Below are 19527 nucleotides of genomic sequence, written 5' to 3' on the forward strand. Positions count from 1 at the left end.
CGAGGGAACAATATCAGGCTCTTTTGGATAATCAAGCTGCTATTCAGCAATTGGTGGTTGATCCCCAAGCTGACTATTAGGCCTATCGAAATTACTCATAGGCGAGATTTGATGGGTATCAGCAGTCAGTTGCATCTCTGCAAACTGACTTCTACATATACCGGGACTCGAGTGAGCAACGGTTTGATCAGCTTGGCGCTATGGTTCATGATGAGGCGTTTGAGACTCAGACACTGATGCATGCCTTATTTGAGCAGTATTTCCCACCACCGCTGGATCCACCTCAGTAATATCTGTATATTTTCTTTGTTTTATTTCTTTATTTATTTTTGTTTGTTTTGTTTTATTTTATTTTTCTTTTCCTTTTATACTATATAGTTCAAAAAAAATAAAATGTGTGTGTGTGTTTGGGTGTCCTCGTCTCGCTGGATGTGTGCCCGTGCTATCTGGTAAGATCCTCTCTCTCATTTTACTATCTTATGTGCAATTGCTTACATTGAGGACAATGTTGTATTCTAGTTGGAGGGGTGAGGGTATTTATAATAACCATTTATGTTTGTACTTGTTGCACTTGGTTGCACCACTTCACTTAATGTTCACTTTGTGCCAGTATGGTAATGATATGAGCATATGTTAATTGGGGAACATAGTGGGCTTGTATGAAAAGGGTTTATTGGGTAAATATTCACATGTGATGTTTGCACTAGGATAGTTGTTTGTGTTTGTGGTATTAGTATGCTTAAATTCACATGAACATACTATCATAGCGATGACCTCTTTATTATAATCCCTAGTGTACATCATTGATAATGGCTAGGATTACAAAAAAGAATAAATGAGTAACCAAGATTCTTTAAAAAAAAAAAACACTTGACTTGTTTGGGTTCGTAACATTTTTAACTCGAGTTATTAAGCCCGTAGCTGTGTCTCTAGACCTAGTGCCCAAAAACCGTCTAGTTTGGGAGTCATTGGCCCAATACTTGCTACATGGGTTAATTAGAAAGCTTAAGGGACTTGGAGATTGCACAGTTAAGAAAAAAATAAGGAGAATGACTTGTTCGGATTTATAGCCTTGTCAACTTGAGTTATTAAGCCCGTAGGAGTGTCTTCACACCTAGTGCCCTAAAACCGTCTGGTTTGGGAGTCATTGGCCCAATGCTTGTTACATGACTTGATTAGAAAGCTTAATGGATCAGGATATTGCATAGTCATAAAAAAAAAATAAAAAAATAAAAAAATAAAATAATAATAATAATAATAATAATAATAATAATAATAATAATAATAATAATAATAATTTTGAGAATCTTGGCTGCAATAGTTTAGTTTTTCTGTATATGTTGGGTGTTATTATGAGTTACACTAGGCTATTATAGGGAACAGTTAACTAATATGGGGATTGCACTTTACACCGAGGGTACTGATGATGTGTCTACTATAATGCACAAGTGCAGGGGACTTTACTTTTGTATTAACTGAATTGTAATTTTGACTCAATAGATTCCTTCATGCTTGTCCATTGTGCCTTCAATAACTCATCATGTCTTAATATCACACTGTAGTGGCACATAAGTTGATTGTTAGGTGGAGTAGTATGGTTAATTGTTGTTGAGCGGATATGAATATGTTGATATTTGTGGGTATCATTTTTGAAAACCCTCATGAGACTGAACTCGTCCACTAGGGGTAATCGTATGGTTTAAAAGCTTGTTGCATATGGTAAATGCAATCGTGATCCCTACGAAAGTGGCTTAGAGTTATTTTACTTTTCTTATTTATTTTGTTTTGCTTAAGGACTAGCAAAATGTAAGTTGGGGGATGTAATGTAGGCCGAAAAGTACCACATTGAGGCCACTGAAATTACATTTTTAGTCTTTCAATATTGTTTATTTAGTGGAGATGATGTGTTTTGTGCTCTTGTACAGATTTGGCAGGTAATACACAAATTCAATCAAAAAGTGCGCGAAAGCAGATTCTTTGAGCGAGAAGCGAGAAATCTGAGTTAGCCAGACCACCGCACGGCCCACCACCGCTCTAGCAACTCACCTAGGGGCGCGTGCGCATAATTTTGGGTCTGTTTTGCTGAGAATAAAATGAAGAAAAAGAGGCAAAATTAGGGTTCGAAATTTATTCTGGAGAAAAGGGAGACTAGGGTTTTAAAGAAGTGATTTCTTCTCAAGCTTAAAGGAGACTTCTATGAGGGCTTCTTCTTCATCCTCTTCCTCTTCCCACTCTTCTATGAGTGGCAAAGTTATTCTTTTCTAGGATTTTGATAAAACCCTAGCCATGTAATAGGATTTTTCATATGTTTTGATTGTGATTCAGTTTGAATCAATGTATGGATATTTTAGAAGTTTTTAATATTCATTCTTTTCATCTCTTCAAGTATTTTACTCTCTGTGATTGTTTAATGCTTTCCATACACTAGTTTTCTTTGTGTTTGTGCTCAAAATACAAGACGAGTCATACTACGAGAGACGGGTTGTGCTACTACCGTAGTTTAGAGCAAACACCTCGTGCTACTCGGGATGCCTTGTGCTGTACATTAAATGCAACAACCCTCTTGATCAATGTTTCAAACTTGTAGTTATGAAATATTAGGTATTTCAAACGGGATTGCAATTAATAGCCGATGTTTAATCTCGTTCATATAGTTAGTGGCGAATTCTTTACCCAAAGATTTTTTTCAAAAATTAATATCTCAAACCCTAATATTAATTATCAATTTAATTTCTTAATTTCATTTAATTTCTTTTTAATCATAAAATCTCTCAATCTTTTTAATCAAAATTAATTTAGAAATTTAGCGATTAAATTAGTCTAATTTCACAATTGTTTCTGTAGATCGATACTTGAACTTGCCATTATTTTAAAAGAATTTGATATAATTTAGTACTTATTTTTTGTGTGTATAACGACCCATCAATGGCTGAATGATTAAAGTGCCCAACCCATAATTGGGAGTAATGTTATTTTCGCAAACAGAAGGCCACCATGAAATGGCTTTATTGCAAACATATTACACATAAATAAGACTACATTACCAAAATTTTACATAAACTTGTGCATCATTGCAGTAGATCCTGCATAGAATGTAAACTAACATATGACTTGGTTTTCCATGACCAGTTTTTCTAAAATAGTAGAACAATTAAATTAAAAAGGGATACTCAACCCTCTAGTGCAAAATGCGTCTGGGATGCTAAGCATTGCGTATTTTCTGTCATCATCATCGAAGCTCCGAGTTTAATGGTTCCCAATAAAGGTCTGACCTTCAACTGTTTGCCGACTTTTTGAAATTAGAATTTGACCTTGTACTTTACTCTGCAACAAGCTTCGCGAACGAGGATGACTTATTTTCAAGCAACTTTGTTGGAGAATCAAATTCCTCAATAAGTCCTGCACCACAACAAAAGAACAAAAATAAGAATGGTAAAAAATTAGGAAGATCTCAAAGCAAGAGTCTTTTTTTAGCAATAGATGGATAGGGTTTATAAGAACCGTGATCTAACAGTAGAACCATGTCACTATCAACCACAGATGTTATCCTATGTGCAATTGTTAACACTGTACAATCCGTGAAATGTTGCTTAAGCGTTTGCTGAATAAGATTGTCAGTCGCTGTATCAACTGACGCCGTAGCTTCATCAAGCACCAAGACCTTGCTCTTCTTGAGTAGCACCCGGCCGAGACAAACCAGCTGCCTCTGACCCATACTCCAATTCTCCCCATTCTCTGTAACTGCAAAAATTACCACACTAGGAGGTAAGAACTTGTCTGCCATATAAGTTAAAGATACATATATTTTTAAATTTATAATAACTGTGTGAGAATAGTGGATGAAAACCTGCTGAATCAAGCTTGCCTTCCTTCTTCCTGACTTCATCTCCAAGTTGGCACTTATCAAGAGCCTAAAGCAATGAAATAGATACTTTCAATGTAATCCAAACAAGAATTCAAATATACAGGAGAGAAAAAATTCCCTTTATCTTAGTGCCAAACAGCGAAAACATTTAGAGGAAAACAACCCACCTCCCAAATCTGTTCATCTGTGTGCTCTTCAAGTGGGTCCAGGTTGCTTCGAACTGTCCCCTCAAACATGGTCGGATCCTGTGGAATGATGCTTAATCTAGATCGTAAATCATGTAGCCCAATTGAGGAAATGACGATACCATCTATCAGAATCTGACCAGCTGCAGGTTCAACAATGCCAAAGAGTGTCTGTATGAGGGTTGATTTACCACTGCCCGTCCTCCCCACAATTCCAGTTTTCATTCCTCCGGGGAAAGTGCACATAAGGCCTCGTAGCACAAGTGGCATGTTTGGGGCATATCGGACCTACATTCATGTTCAAGGCATCCGGTATAAAATAACTCCACAAACATGAAACTCATTTGCTAATATGGAGGAGAGTGAAAATTGGCCTCACCTGTAGATCTTGGATATGAACATCTCCATCTGATGGCCACTGACTGCCTGGTCTATTTTCTTCTATCACAAGAGGGGACTCACTTTGGATAGATGTGTATTGAAATATTCTTTCAACTGATATGATTTTATTCTCCAGATTGCAAAGATTCCATATAACCGATACTTGTAACATGTTCAGATTAAGCCCGTATGTCACTGCTAACCCCGCAACACCTATAAATCAAAAAATGAATTGGTCATCAAACTTCGAACACTTGCAGGGGTGTGCAAAACAAGGATAGTGATAGGGAACGGAAAGGAGTTGGTTGCAAAAATAGGGTTTAACAATTAATTTTTGACAATATTTTTATTTTTTGGCAACTTTTTAATTAGGGTTTCTAGAATGCTTATAAATAGACCATCATGTAATATGTTAATTTAGCTTTGAATTAATGAGATATTGAGTAGGTTGCGACCATTGTGAGATTAGGGTGTTATTCTTCCTATGTTCTTATTGATTTTTTTTATCTTTCTCTTTTTGATCAATTCTCTCATATATTCCTGTTTTGGAATCAATTGAATAGTTGAAGGGATTTCTTAATAGCAGTTCAACATCAAGAAGTCAATAAAGACGGGGGGGAATAAATTTACTTGGATCAATTGCTCCTGTTGGCATAGAGATCAAGAAAACCAAAGAGAAAGCGAATGTAATAGAAGACAACACATCCAACCGGAAGCAAAGCCACTCCATTGCAGCAGCGGAGTAGAACTTTGGCCTAGAATGCGCATCTATCAGTTTCATACTCAACTCCTTGAATCTCAGTTCGTGATCAAAGCTCCTAATGGTTGTTGATCCTGAGATGGTTTCAGCAAAATGCTGTATAACTGGAGCTTTGCATACTCCAACTAATCGTGCCAGTTCTCGCGCTGAAGGTATGTAATATTGCTGCAATAAATTAGAACTTTCATTAATCTTACATGGATATGACATTTGTGTTTGTGTAACTCTGAAAATTGGAATAATAAAATTTGAATTATCTAGTAAAATAAAATCACAAAACTATTACACATCCAGAAATTTCTATGCTTTCCACTAATTTTCTCTACCTTGTTTTCCCCCTTATTCCAAGCAGCATTCTTGTAAATATAGTTATAATATAGAAAAGAACCTTAAAAACTCAACAAAAAAAGAATTTGGAAACAGATAGAAGAAAACCATTAAATTTCAAATGGTATGGAACAAAGATAGACATGAATCAAAAGCTTTAAAACCCTGAAGTTAGAGATTGTAGTAACAGACCAACACACAAGATTAAAAGACTGACAATCTTATTGACAACGCTTTGATATCCAAATTGAACACTATACTATGACAAAATGGATCAATTCTCTGTGCTTGAGATAGATAACTACCTGTAACCAAACACAGGTTGCAATCAAGGAATAAAAATTATGAAGACCTGCCACGCAACCTGCGACATTACTGCAATAATTCCAAGGAGCTGTATCATTGAGAAGGCAAATGACCCAACTTGAAACGGAATGTTCAAATCCTCTGCACTTTGATCTGTTGATGCCTGCAAGAGGAAAACAAATTGATCAACTAGAATTCCAAGTCATCTAACCACACAAAACCACCAATCGCACTCTATTCAATCAAAAGATGGAGGGAAAACTCTATTCATATATAAAATTCATACAAAAAACTTCACAAGAATGATGTGACAATGCCATTATTAATGATGTTTTGTTTTGAAGTGAAAGGTTCATAATAAGTCACCTCATTATAAATGGAAATTATGTATGAATTTTTTATTTGTATAGCATTACTCAAGATGGATACACTTACTCTATTTAAGATTCGACCACTTGGTGTGGCGTCAAAGAACGACATGGGAGCACGAAAAATGCATAAATGCATTTTATTGAAGAGTGTAGTGGCAGTCTTGTACCCAGCCGTTACGAGATGTACAGATCTGGCCAAAACACAGAAAGAACTTCCAATTGCCAAAGTCATGTAGACGATCGTGAGAGTAGAACCTCCAACTGGAGCCTCCATGTCCTTCAACACAGGCATTGCCCAAGCCATCCAATAGTTGCTTCCTATTTGAAGCACCTGAAATAAAATTTGTGCCAACAAAACGAAGGGCACGAGAGCTCCTCCGTATGCTGTTGTTATGTATTTCCAGTAGATCGAAAGTCCAACTCTGCCTTTCTCTCTTTCTTCTTCTTGAACAATCTGTCCTTTTTGTCCTGCTGTATCACCTGGTTTACCATTTTGACCATGTCGGGCTTCCTCTTTCTGGACAGACTTCTGAACACTCCCCAAACCACCGTCTTCCTCGCTGATAGTCAATTTTTCTGAGCATGACTCAGCCACCGTGGAATCTAGTGCTGATAAAGCTTCCTTATGTGCACAACAAGTTCCATAAAATCGCTCCCTGAATTGAGAATGTCATTGTATTTCCCGGGTTGAGTGATCCTTCCGTCTTTCATGACCTAATGACAAAGTTAATCCCTTGAGTTGTGAATTGCTAGCACAAAGAAATGGAAGAAACAAGAGATGAATAGCTCACCAGGATGAGATCTGCAGCTGGTAAGAACTCTACTTGATGAGTAACAAAAATCACTGTTTTTGAATCCAAAAGCCCCAATAAACATTGCTGCGATACAATGATTAGAAGAAGGCTTCAGTAAATAATTATCTAAAGAAAAGAATAAACAATTGAGAATGAAATAGAGCAGATGAAATTTATATGGCAAAGATACACAATGACCTTAAACCATGTTGCCTTTTCAAGGACAAGAATCTAGTATGCATATTGCAATATTAGTATAGATTTTGACCCAAAAAAATCTAGCCTTTTACTATAAATCTATGTTGTCAAACAATTTATTAAAAAACAAATAATAACAATGTACAGAAGGCAAATAGTTGGGAGTAGGGATAAAAGGTAGTCACCTTAAAGAGATGGCTGCTGGTATGAGCATCCACAGCACTAAATGGATCATCAAATAGATAAATATCCGCATCTTGGTATAGAGCGCGTGCAATCTGTATCCTCTGCTTCTGTCCCCCACTCAAATTGATTCCCCTCTCACCTATGACTGTCTGATCACCAAATGATAGAATTTCCAGGTCCTTCTTCAAAGAACATGCTTCAAGGACCTTCTCATACCTTTCCCGATCCGTCTCCTCGCCAAACAGTATATTCTCTTCTATCTTCCCGCTCTGTATAAATGGCGACTGAGCAACATAGGCCTTCGTTCCACAGAGCTTAACCGTGCCTGATATTTTTGGAACTTCTCCCAAAATACAGGAGAGCAAGCTCGACTTCCCCGAGCCAACTGTCCCACAAACAGCAACCCTCATGCCGCGAGACACTTTGATGTTTATATCTTTCAATGTTGGATTAGGAGAAGACATGTCCCAAGAGAAATTCCCATCAATTATCTCAATTGCAATGTCTGAACTACCTCTAGGAAGTTTCTCTAGAACATCATGTGGTAGGTCATCAAGGTGAAGGAACGAGGCGATCCTATCAAGGGAAACTTTAGTCTGAATCATCATTGAGATTGTTTCTGGTAGGCAATAGATTGGCAGTTGAAGGATTCTAAATGTTGTGAGCGCAGATAAGATCTTCCCCGATTCAAGTGGGATCCCCAGAAGCAAACAAGCCTCGAAAGTGATAACTGACACGAATGTAGGTGCTCCCCAGAAGGCAAAAGTTGTCATGGCTGCAGTGTACATGTATTTTCTTAACCACCCTTCTTCAGTGTTCCTGAGGTCAATAACTTTCGACAAAAACTTCATTTCCCAAGCCTGAAGCTTGAGAATCCTCATATTTCCTCAACATTTCAGATGTTGCCTTCATTCTTTTATCTTTCGATGCCATTAACTTCTCTTGAAACTTCTCCTGAAATCTCCCAATTGGGACATTCACCAACATCACCAACACGGTGGCAACTAATGCAGCAATGGATGCAACGCCAAGGTTTTTATACAAGATCACCAAGGCCAGACCAACTTGCAGGATCACCAACCATGGATCATGCATGTACCAACTGAAATCTGCAACCCTCTCAGCATCGACAGACATGAAATTGATGATCTCCCCACTTGTATGCCCCTTTTTCAACTGGCCCGAAATGGTCAAACCCTTTTTGTATATCATGGCAACAAGTACAACCCTGGCTCTAATTCCAGCCTTCTGCAACATAAAGGCCCAGTGCCTCTGCGACAAGCACTCAACAAGCTTCGCAATGAAAAATGCAGAAACCAAAGCCAACCCTTCGTTTTCAAAGGTTTGATGCCCATTAAGATACTGAACAAAGGTGTCAATGAGGTATGGACCAACATAAGAAGCAAATGCGTAGACAAGTGCTAAAAGAGCTGTTATCAGAATCTCCTTCCATGTTGTGAAGATCACAGCCTTCACAAGCTTGATTGTGGTGATTTTACTATCACTACCACTGTCAGACTCTGCTAGCTTAGTTCTAAAAATTTGAAAAGCCCCTTTGACACTGTCGACACCATCGAGTTGAGGAACATTGTCAAGGTCTAATGCTTTCTTGTAACCGGTTCCGATCAAACGACCCATCCAAGAGAATGTGAGGATACTAAAAATACTAGCATTGGAACAAGGGGCAACAATTCCACCTACACTAGACTTGTTTGACTCTCTGCCATTACTTGTTAGATTAGAACTAGCATTCAAAAGGGGTTCTTGAAGAAGGGTTTCTTCACTTGCCTTCTTCCCCAAAAGCCCACAAAGCAGAGGAACAGCCCAGAAACTGTGGAAATCACATCAGAGACCAACAACTGAGTTGGAAAAGACTGGTCTTCTTTCTTAAAGAAGAAGTCTATAACAAGGGAATAACAAAGATTAAGAAGTAAAAGCCCCACCAAATTCTTAACGAAATTGGGAGCTTTGGTTCACCCGAATTAACAAAATGGGTGTGTAAATAAACAGAGATTGATAACCAAGCGAGTGTTCTGAGTACTGAATCCAAAAGGGTTATAACCTTTTCATCAGACCAACCGTTTCTATACCAAAAAAAGTAATTCAAAAAACAAAGGACGAGATTGAAGATTGAAAAACCCAAACAACAAAACAAAATTGGATTATAATACGAAAATCTAGATTTCCTAGTACTCTGTTTCGGACCTTCATTGCGAGGACCCACCCTGATTTCCTGCAAACCCATGAGAGAAACAGAGAAAGCAACAAAACCAGGTGCAATAAACCAGAAAAGCCACGTAAAAAGATGGGTTGGAGGAGGAAATCAAAATCACTGGGTGTGTACATCAAAGAAGATGAGTGAGAAAGGAAAATCGACATACCCATCTTCGGTGATTTCAGAAGCTCCGTGTTTGTGGGGGTGTTTGGCTTCTGAGAAAGATGAGGTATGCCTGAATTTTTTGAGAAGGATTTTGATCTGATAGACTGATTTCAGGTGGCATAAATATAGCGATATATAAAGTTGAAGATGGTGTTGGAGGCAAATTCAATTATAATAGCATTTCTAACCGTCGTTTTATCTATTTAAATATTATTATAAAATATATATTTTATTTTATCTATCAATTATATCACGTTTTTATTTTAATTATGTTCTTTATTTTAATTATTTATCTATTTGTTATTAATTTTAATTTTATACAATGTCACGTGATGGAAAGAAATGATCTTAATGATTAAATGTATTTTACCTAATCATAAAGATTAGTTACATATAACTAGTAAATATAAATTAAATTAAATAATCTAATTATATACCTAATCATTGAAGTTAAAAAAAATAAATTATCCTAAATATTTTAACTAACAAGCGTGATACATATAGTGGTTATTATGCCCATTTTCGAAGTTTAGACAGATGAAGGGTCAGAGAGAGAGAGAGAGAGAGAAAAAAGGGGTTATGGTTTTCAATTGACTTTTAAAAAGTTTGTTGGTTATTAAAATTACAATTGTCCTATTTTATTTTTGGATTGTCCTATTTTATTTTTTGAAAGATAGTTAGGGGTTGGTTTGGAAGGTATATTTTTTGATTTTTTTTTTTTGTAAAAATAAGAATAAAAAAATAAATAAGAGATGGTGATTGATGTGATCTGAATAAATATACTTATGTAAAAAAATGTACTTATATAGTTTAATCCAAACCAAACTAAATACTAGTCATTTTAACTTAGGGGTTGTTTGGGGTGTCCTAAATAAGTATACTTTTTGTCTTTTTGGACTAAAAAGTTGAGAAAAAAAATATGGATGTTTGGATTTACTTTTTGACTTTTTATTAAAAAAAATGTATTAAAAAAGTATATAAATAAGTGTGCAGGAGAACATAGGGTAGGAGGCCGTACGGATTGGCGGTGGAGTCTGCCGAGTGAGTAGATAAGAAAATATTGTCTCTTTCTCGGGTTTTGATTGGAGGGTGTTGTTTGGCCTGTGGAGGCCCACGACGAGTCCCGTTTTTCTAATCGAAACCGTTCAATGTGTAGAACTCGTCGAGTACTATATGCTTATAAAAAATCACGTTGATTGGATATCGATAGCTATCTGATTGTGTTAGTTTTTTTTATTAACTGTTAACTAAAACACCATCCATTTTTATACAAAACTGATTTAATCATGTAGTTAGGAATATTCAATAGACGTGATTTTTTACAGAGATATAGTACTAGACGAGTTCTACAGATTAAACGATTCAAATTATCAAAACGGGACCCATGGTGGGTCCTCACGGGCCCAACTTTACCATCCAATTTAGTGAATATACACATAATTTTTTTTGGGGTCTCTGTCACTGACTAGTTCATCACGTCAGTACCAATCTTGAGCCATCTACTTTATATGTATTAATATTTGTATATTAATTTTTTGATATTTTTTTGGTGAATAGTGATAATTTTTTGACTTTTTAAGTAATTTTTTTGGCTTTTTGACTTTTTCTCAGGTTGTCACACCAGCCCTTAGGCCAAGTTTGGCATACACAAATAATCCATCTTTTTATCTTTTTTTCATCACATCACCTCTTTACTTTTATGCACATCTTTTCGTAAAAAGACAAAAGGTGCACTTATTTAAATCATCTTAGGTTTGACATCTCTTAAAAAAGTCAAAAGATCATTATCCTATTTAAGTCACAACATCTCTCTATCAGATCACTTCAAACCTAACTTATATTTCATAAAAAGTTAAAAAGTACATTTATTTAAAACATCTCAAACAATTCCTAATTATATTTAAAAAGTTTTGTGAAATTCTTTAAATCATTTATATAAGTAAATAACTAAAATAAAGAGTAATTTTAAAATATATAAATAAAAAAGTGATTAAAATAAAATAAAAGATATTTCTTTTTTATATTTTAACTAATGAAATATTTTAACTAATAAAAAAAATAAAGAATGGTGTTAAGAGTTGCTCTGCTTGCGTGGGCGTAGGATAACGTGGTGCGCAAGCTTCAGTTGGCCCAGAAAAACCAACGCCGCAAAAGTGGAGTGGAGTGGGGTGGGGTGGGGTGGGGTAGGGATCTTCTTGAAAAATGAGTGAGAGTACTAATTAGTGCTATCACTAATGATGTGGTAGTGGGTCTCATCATGAATGATTTGATATTTTGACTTTGGTGTTGTATTTTTTTTTTTTATTGAGTGTCATGTCATTAGTGCTCTTTTTAGAACTCCAAAATTAGTGGTCTCTATCATTATTGGATCTTCTTCCTTGGACAGGCGTTAAATTTTTGACAGAAATATATAGGCTTGGTTTGTGAAGTGGATAGGGTGTAATTTTGGTCCGGTCCGGTCCATATCGGGTTTTGTGGGTTCTCGTCAAAAATTGGGACGGGACGGGACGGGTCGTTTCGGCCCACGGGTCAGAAAACTAGACCCAGTCCCAAGGATATTCGGGTTTTAGGCAGGTTAGTGGGCCGAGCCCCTAGGCTTGGGCCTGGGTTCGGGCTTTGGGTGAGTTTGGGTGGGCCTAAACAATTTTTTTATTTTTTTTTATTTTTTCCACCAAAATTTTATTATCTTTCATTAAAAATAATCCTGGGCCTCGGGTGGGCCAAGCGGGCCTAGTTTTTGGGCGGGCCTTGAGCGGGCCGATGGGGCAGGTCACGGGCTGGGCCGATGGGCCGAACCGGAGCTTCAAAACGATGGGCCAGGCCTTGGTCCAAGGCCTTGGGTTGGGCTTGGGCCAGAGCTTTAATGGGCTGGGCCCACCTTAGGCCGCCCGCGAGCGACAAGCTAAAATTATACCCCTAGAAATGGGTTGATTTTTTGATTTTTTTAGTTATTTTAACTTGAGGCTAAAAAGTTTGATTTTAAAAGGGTTTTTAGTTTTTTGAACTTTTTTTGGAAGAAATAATGTAATAATTATGAATTGAATGTGATGTTTTGTCTTATTGAACTAAAAAACTTATTTTTTTTTTATGACTATTTTAACCAAAAAAAACCTCCAAACCCAGTTCCAAAACAGGCACATAAAATGCTATAAAACAATTAGTTTCCAGGGATACACATAATTAACATAAGATTTAATCATTAAAAAATTATTTTAGAGTTCGTTTGGGATGTGAGTTGACTTTTTAATTTGTTGGCTTTTTTATTATTTTAACTGAGGACTAAAAAGTTTCGTTTGAGATAGGCTTTTTTGACTTTTGTGAGAGAAAAAATGAAATGATTATGGGTCAGATGTGATATTTATAAAATAGCTTATTTTGTCTTATATGTCTATTTTAGCCCAAATCTTCATCCCAAATGAGCTCTTAGTGAAGTCATATGGATAAGAGCTTTTTTGGAAAGATGACTAAAAATTAAATTTTGATTTTTAATTTATTTTAAATCATATCATTTCTTTATATTTTACACATTTTTAAAAAAAGTTTAAAAAATTAACTTTTAACTAACTTTTCAAGGATAATATTATATGCACTAATTAGTATACTAATTAGTATACCAATTAATAATAGAGAGCTTTTTTGATAAATTATTTTTTTAAGAGTTTTATTCCATCCAACCCATATTCTTTTTTACTATTCCATTAGGTCCTATTTGAGGTAAGAAGACCAAAATATTATTTTCATCTACTTATGTTTCATTTAGTCCACATTATTTTCTTATGTTTTAATAAGTCCTATGGGTGACATAATTACCAAAATACCCCTAATGTGAATGTTCACATCGTCAATGTGAATGTTCACACCGTCAATGTGAATATTCCTATTTGAGGTAAGAAGACCAAAATACCATTTTTATCTACTTATGTTCCATTTAGTCCACATTATTTTCTTATGTTTCAATAAGTCCTATGGGTGACATAATTACCAAAATACCCCTAATGTGAATGTTCACATCGTCAATGTGAATGTTCACACTGTCAATGTAAATGTTCACACTGTCAATGTGTAGGGGCTCAGCCCAACCCGGGCTGGGGCTAACCCATATAAAGCCTCGTGAGTGCTTTCCAAAATTCGGGCCGAGCCGAACCGGCCCACGGGCCAAAAAATTAAGCCTAGGCCTTAGCCCTAACACAAAGGTATTCAGCTTTTGGGTGCCCCGGTGGGTTGAGCCAAGGGGCTTAGGCCTAGACTTAGGCTTGGGTCGGGCTTGGGTGAGCCTCACCATTTTTTTTAATTCTTTTTAATTTTTTCTCCCAAAATTTTATTATTTTTCACAAAAAAGACACCGGGCCTCTGGCGGGTCGAGCCTTAAATGGGCCTTATGCGGGTCGAGCTTCAAAGTGATGGCCTAGGTCCTATTCTAAGTTCTCGAGCTGGGCTCGGGCCCGGGCCCAAACGAGCTGGCCCCGGGCCACGGGAGGGCTTCGGGTGCCCCACGGGCCGCGGACCAATTTTACACTCCTATCAATGTGAATATTAACATGTTAATGTGAATATTCACATTGTCAACAAGTCGAACTCGTTCCGGGCCGCGGGCCAATTTCACACTCCTATCAATGTTAATGTTAACATGTCATTGTGAATATTCACATTGTAAACGGGCCGGGCCGAGCCGGACCTGCGGGCTGGTTTCGGACCGCCTACAGGCCGCGGGTCAATTTTACACTCCTATCAACGTGAATGTGAATATGTTAATGTGAATATTCACATTGTCAACGGGCTGGGCCAGGCCTGTCCCAGGCAACCCACGGGCCGCGGGCCAATTTTACACTTCTATCAATGTGAATATTCATATTGTCAACGGACCGGGCGCGCTCCGGCCCAGGGGAGAGCTTTGGACCACCTATGAGCCACGGGCCAATTTTACATTCTTACCAATGTAAATGTTAAAATATGAATATTTACAGCTCGCCCTGCCCCGAGCAACGGGCTGGCTTCGGGCCGCCCACGGGCCGCGGGCCAATTTTACACTCCTATCAATGTGAATGTTAACATGTCAATGTCAATATTCACATTATAAACGGGGCGGACCGGGCCCGCGGGCGGATTTCGGGCAGCCTACGGGCCATGGGTCAATTTTACACTCCTATCAACATGAATGCTAATATATTAATGTGAATATTCATATTGTCAACGGGCCGGGCCGGGCCCGCCCCGGGCAACCCACGGGCAGCGGGCGGGTTTCGGGCCGCCCACAGGCCGCGGGCCAATTTTACACTTCTATTAATGTGAATATTCACATTGTCAATGGACTAGGCTCGCCTCGGCTCGGGGGCGAGCTTCGGACAGCCTACGGGCCACAACCAATTTTGCATTCTTACCAATGTGAATGTTAAAATATGAATATTTACAGCCCGCCCCGCCCCGGGCAACGGGCTGTCTTTGGGCCGCCCACGGGCTGCGGGCCAATTTTACATTCCTATCAATGTGAATGTTAACATGTCAATGTGAATATTCACATTATAAACGGGCCGGACCAGGTCCGCGGGCGGGTTTCGGGTCGCCTACGGGCCGCGAGTCAATTTTACACTCCTATCAACGTGAATGTTACTATGTTAATGTGAATATTCACATTGTCAACGGGCCGGACCGGGCTCGCCCCGGGTAGCACACGCGCCATGGATGGGTTTTCGGGCCGCCCACGGGCGGTGGGCCAATTTTACACTTCTATCAATGTGAATGTTAACAAGTCAATGTGAATATTCACATTGTCAACGGACTGGGCCCGCCCCGGCCCGGGGGCGATCTTCGAACCGCCCACGGGCCATGGGTCAATTTTACATTCTTACCAATGTGAATGTTAAAATATAAATATTTACATCATAAAATTGCTAACCGTTCAAAAAATATTTGTAAGGGTATCAAAATTAAATATAAGAGGATAAGAGTCTAAAAAAAGAGTGTAAATTAAGAAAAATGACTTTATAGAATAAAACTATACATACATGGGACCAAATGAGTTAATAAATTTCTTCATGGACTTTTTAGATTAAAACACTTCTAAATGAGATTTATCAATAAAAATCCCTTAATAATATGATACAATTTAACAAATTTTTAGTATTTGTAACGTTATTAATAAATGAATTCAATGATAAAGTTATAATTTGTATATGTAATACTATTGAACTTTCCGAACAATTCTAAATTTATGTACAGTCATACTAAGAAATAACTATTTATGTTCTATTATATTTAATGTGTTTTGAAATTTGTTAAAATATTATTTTTATATATAAAAAGTTTAAATATTAATTACAAGGGTTTTGTCACTTTTTAAAGATGCATTAACTCATCTTAATCAATCACACTATCCTCGAAACTTAAATTAAAATACAAAAATGCTAGAGGTCCCAAAAATTCTACCAAAAGTTTTACCAAATGTCTCACATGGGTGTGGGACCCACATGGGACCCACATTGTGTGGGTTCCACACCCATGTGAGACATTTGGTAAAACTTTTGGTAGAATATTTGGGATCTCTAGCATTACTCATTAAAATATTGTATTCACTACAAGAAAAGGGGTCAAACAACACGGAAGCAATAGTGACGGCGCGCCTCCCGTTGCAAAAAATGGTTTTTTGCGACAGCAACTTATACCGTCGCAAATAAAGGATTTAGCGACGGCGTTTGTCCCATCGGTAATAAAACCACGCGGATAGTTAGTAAATGCAGAATTATTAGCGACGGCGTTTTTTACCGTCGCAAAAAAAAAAAAAAGTTTTGAGATAGCATATGTTTGCTGTCGCAAACAGTGGCCATTTGCGACGGCAAACTTCTGTCGCAAAAAGGGGTTTATTAAAACGGCGCCGTTTTATGATGTAATTAGTAACCATCGGCGACGGTGTAAAACGAACCGTCGCAAAAAGTTAAAAAAAAATAATTACGCCCTTCCCTTTCATCTTCCCGCTCGATGATTTCAGCCAAATCCCTAAATCTTCGAAACATTTTTTTTTTACCCAAATTCCTCAAACGAGCTACGGTGGTGCGGTGGTGCGGCGGCGACGACAACGGCTCTGGTTGGTCCGACGACGACGACAACGGCTCTCTCTGTGTATGCTCTCTCTCTCTCTCTCTGTATATATATATATAGATGAATGTATATTCGACAACGACTCTCTCTGCGTATGCTCTCTCTCTCTCTCTCTCTCTCTCACATAATGTATGGATTTCTTCAGTTTACATGTTGCAGGCCTCATAAGAATTCATTACTCAGTGTTGTGTTAATTTCTTCTGGTATGAAAATTTGAAAAAGACTTGATACAGCTAACAATCATAGGTTGAGACCTAAATGAGGTTATACATTATTTTCTTTGGGCTAAGAGTAATGGTAACTTAAGTACTAATGAGATGAAGTTATGTATATTCGGCAATCTATACATTGTGTAAATCAGTAATATTGCAAAAAATTATAAATTAGTGATAAGAAGATTTTATTTATAAATTTTGTTGGTGATAAGTAGATTTTATAGTGATGTTTGTCTATTTATCTGGTTTAACTGACAAATTTTAATTTACTTTGCGCTAAAGTTATATAGACTGTTATGGAAAATTAGTGAGAAAATAAAAACAAAACATGAAAAATCTATTAACAGCTAATAAAGAATTCAAAGTTTTTCTCTTTAAATTTGAAGTTTTCAAATCTGGGGAAAGAATTTGAAACTTGGAATCTTATGACAGGTTGGGTGAGCCTCTGTTGGATTCAAATATTCTTCTTTTTCTCCCAACTTGTAATATGCCAGTTTCTATTCATATTATTTTGATTCATGCTAACAGAATATATATCTATATATTTTCAACTTTTTGTTGAAGATCAGTATTGGGTTTATTTGATTGTGGTCATTAGGTAAGGATCTAGTGTTTGATACTTGTCATGTGGAGTTGGATTTGTGATGTAGCTCCTGAAGCTTGAAATACTTTGTTTAGTATATGGTTGTTCAAGTTCAAGTTCAACTTTTTGATTTTCTAGATAAAAAATAGCATCTTGGTGAAATGGTTAGAAGCACAATCTTGTTCCTTGCAGTTCTGTGCTTGTATTTTAGGATTGAATAGAAGTGCATTAAAACTAATATTTGCATATAGTTTGTAAATTGTAGCTACTACATGGTATGCAGTTCTGCCCTACTGATGTTCTCCCATCAAATCGGTAAATAACTAACTGGGATAAGACCACCTACCTATTTGAGAGAAATTGGACGGATAGGTATCATGGTACATGAATACGTAGGTATTATATTTAGAGTTACTTTAATGAGATATTTTTGTGGATGTGTACAGATGATGGATAAGAGTTGGATTGATTTGCCAAATAGGATGTCGAGCGAATACATTAATGAGATTGATGAATTCCTTGTGTTTGCCTACACCAATACGGTTGAAGGTTCGATGATCAGTTGTCCGTGTAGGAAGTGTGAGAATCGATACTGTTTTGTACGAGAGGGTGTACGGGAGCATCTGATTTTGAATGGTTTTTTTAAAAAATACAAACATTGGATAAATCATGGGGAATTTTACGTATCTCTGCATAGTAATCGAGAGAATAAAACATTAACTAATTTAGACATTGGGGATGATATGATTGGAATGATACAAGGGGCTATGGGAAATCCACATGCCGGTATAAGTGTTGAGGGTGATGAACCACAGGGGCCTGATCCCCATGCATCTAAACCCCAGCTCAGTCCAAATGCAGAGACTGCAAAATATTTCAAACTTGTTCAAGATGCACAAAGTGAATTGTATCCGGGTTGTCAGAAGTTCACATCTTTGTCCTTAAGAAACTTGAATTCGAGGCGTTAATGCTCCAAAATCACCAAACGACGTCGGTTTAGCAAGAAACTTGGCACACGCGACCGCCTAGGCACGAGAGACTTGTGGGAGAAGACGGGGCTCGAATTGGGTTCCCGGTTTGGGAGTTAGAGCCAGATTTCACTTTAGGCAAACTAGTTCCTTAAGAAACTTGAATTCGAGGCGTTAATGCTCCAAAATCACCAAACGACGTCGGTTTAGCACGAAACTTGGCACACGCGACCGCCTAGGCACGAGAGACTTGTGGGAGAAGACGGGGCTCGAATTGGGTTCCCGGTTTGGGAGTTAGAGCCAGATTTCACTTTAGGCAAACTAGTTCCTTAAGAAACTTGAATTCGAGGCGTTAATGCTCCAAAATCACCAAACGACGTCGGTTTAGCACGAAACTTGGCACACGTGACCGCCTAGGCACGAGAGACTTGTGGGAGAAGACAGGGCTCGAATCGGGTTCCCGGTTTGGGAGTTAGAGTCGGATTTCAGTCTAGTCAAAATTATTTACTAAACTATCTTTCTAATTATATAGTAGTCAATTTTTTTTTTTATATTTTTCTGTAATTAAAATATTAACACCATTATATGGTTATTAATTATTTTTATCTTGTTTTTTTCAGATATTTCCTGAGTAGCAGTTTGCTTCTTGTGGAATGCGGGCGTATAAAGATTATGACCAACTTTTGTTTTTGTAACCCACGAAAGAATCAAGACGAAAACTTTTGATTTTGATTTAGATTTATGTTATTTAAATTTGTGAACAACATTATGTATGTAGTATGCGACATTATGTAGTGGCATAATTTTTATTGTTATGAATTTTTATTTATGTATTGTTATGAATGGAACAACATAATGTATTTTCATTATTTGTCAATTTTTGTTTATGTATGTATTTATATTATTATGTAATTTT

General features: G+C 37.2%; 1 pseudogene across 1 annotated transcript; it reads right to left on the minus strand.

Annotated features, from left to right (window-relative positions):
* Positions 1–2934: 2934 nt before the first annotated feature.
* LOC114261081 (ABC transporter C family member 3-like) lies at positions 2935–9882 on the minus strand (annotated as a pseudogene). Its single transcript, XR_014338918.1, has 10 exons — positions 7373–9882; positions 6987–7073; positions 6260–6909; positions 5824–5987; positions 5062–5356; positions 4430–4644; positions 4033–4338; positions 3848–3911; positions 3502–3741; positions 2935–3399 (listed from the first exon to the last, which is right to left on the minus strand). The product of XR_014338918.1 is annotated as an ABC transporter C family member 3-like (transcript).
* Between the last annotated feature and the right edge of the window lie 9645 nt (positions 9883–19527).

The sequence above is a fragment of the Camellia sinensis genome, chromosome 8 (assembly GCF_055761805.1).
Source record: "Camellia sinensis isolate YWXY chromosome 8, ASM5576180v1, whole genome shotgun sequence".
Lineage (NCBI taxonomy): Eukaryota > Viridiplantae > Streptophyta > Magnoliopsida > Ericales > Theaceae > Camellia > Camellia sinensis.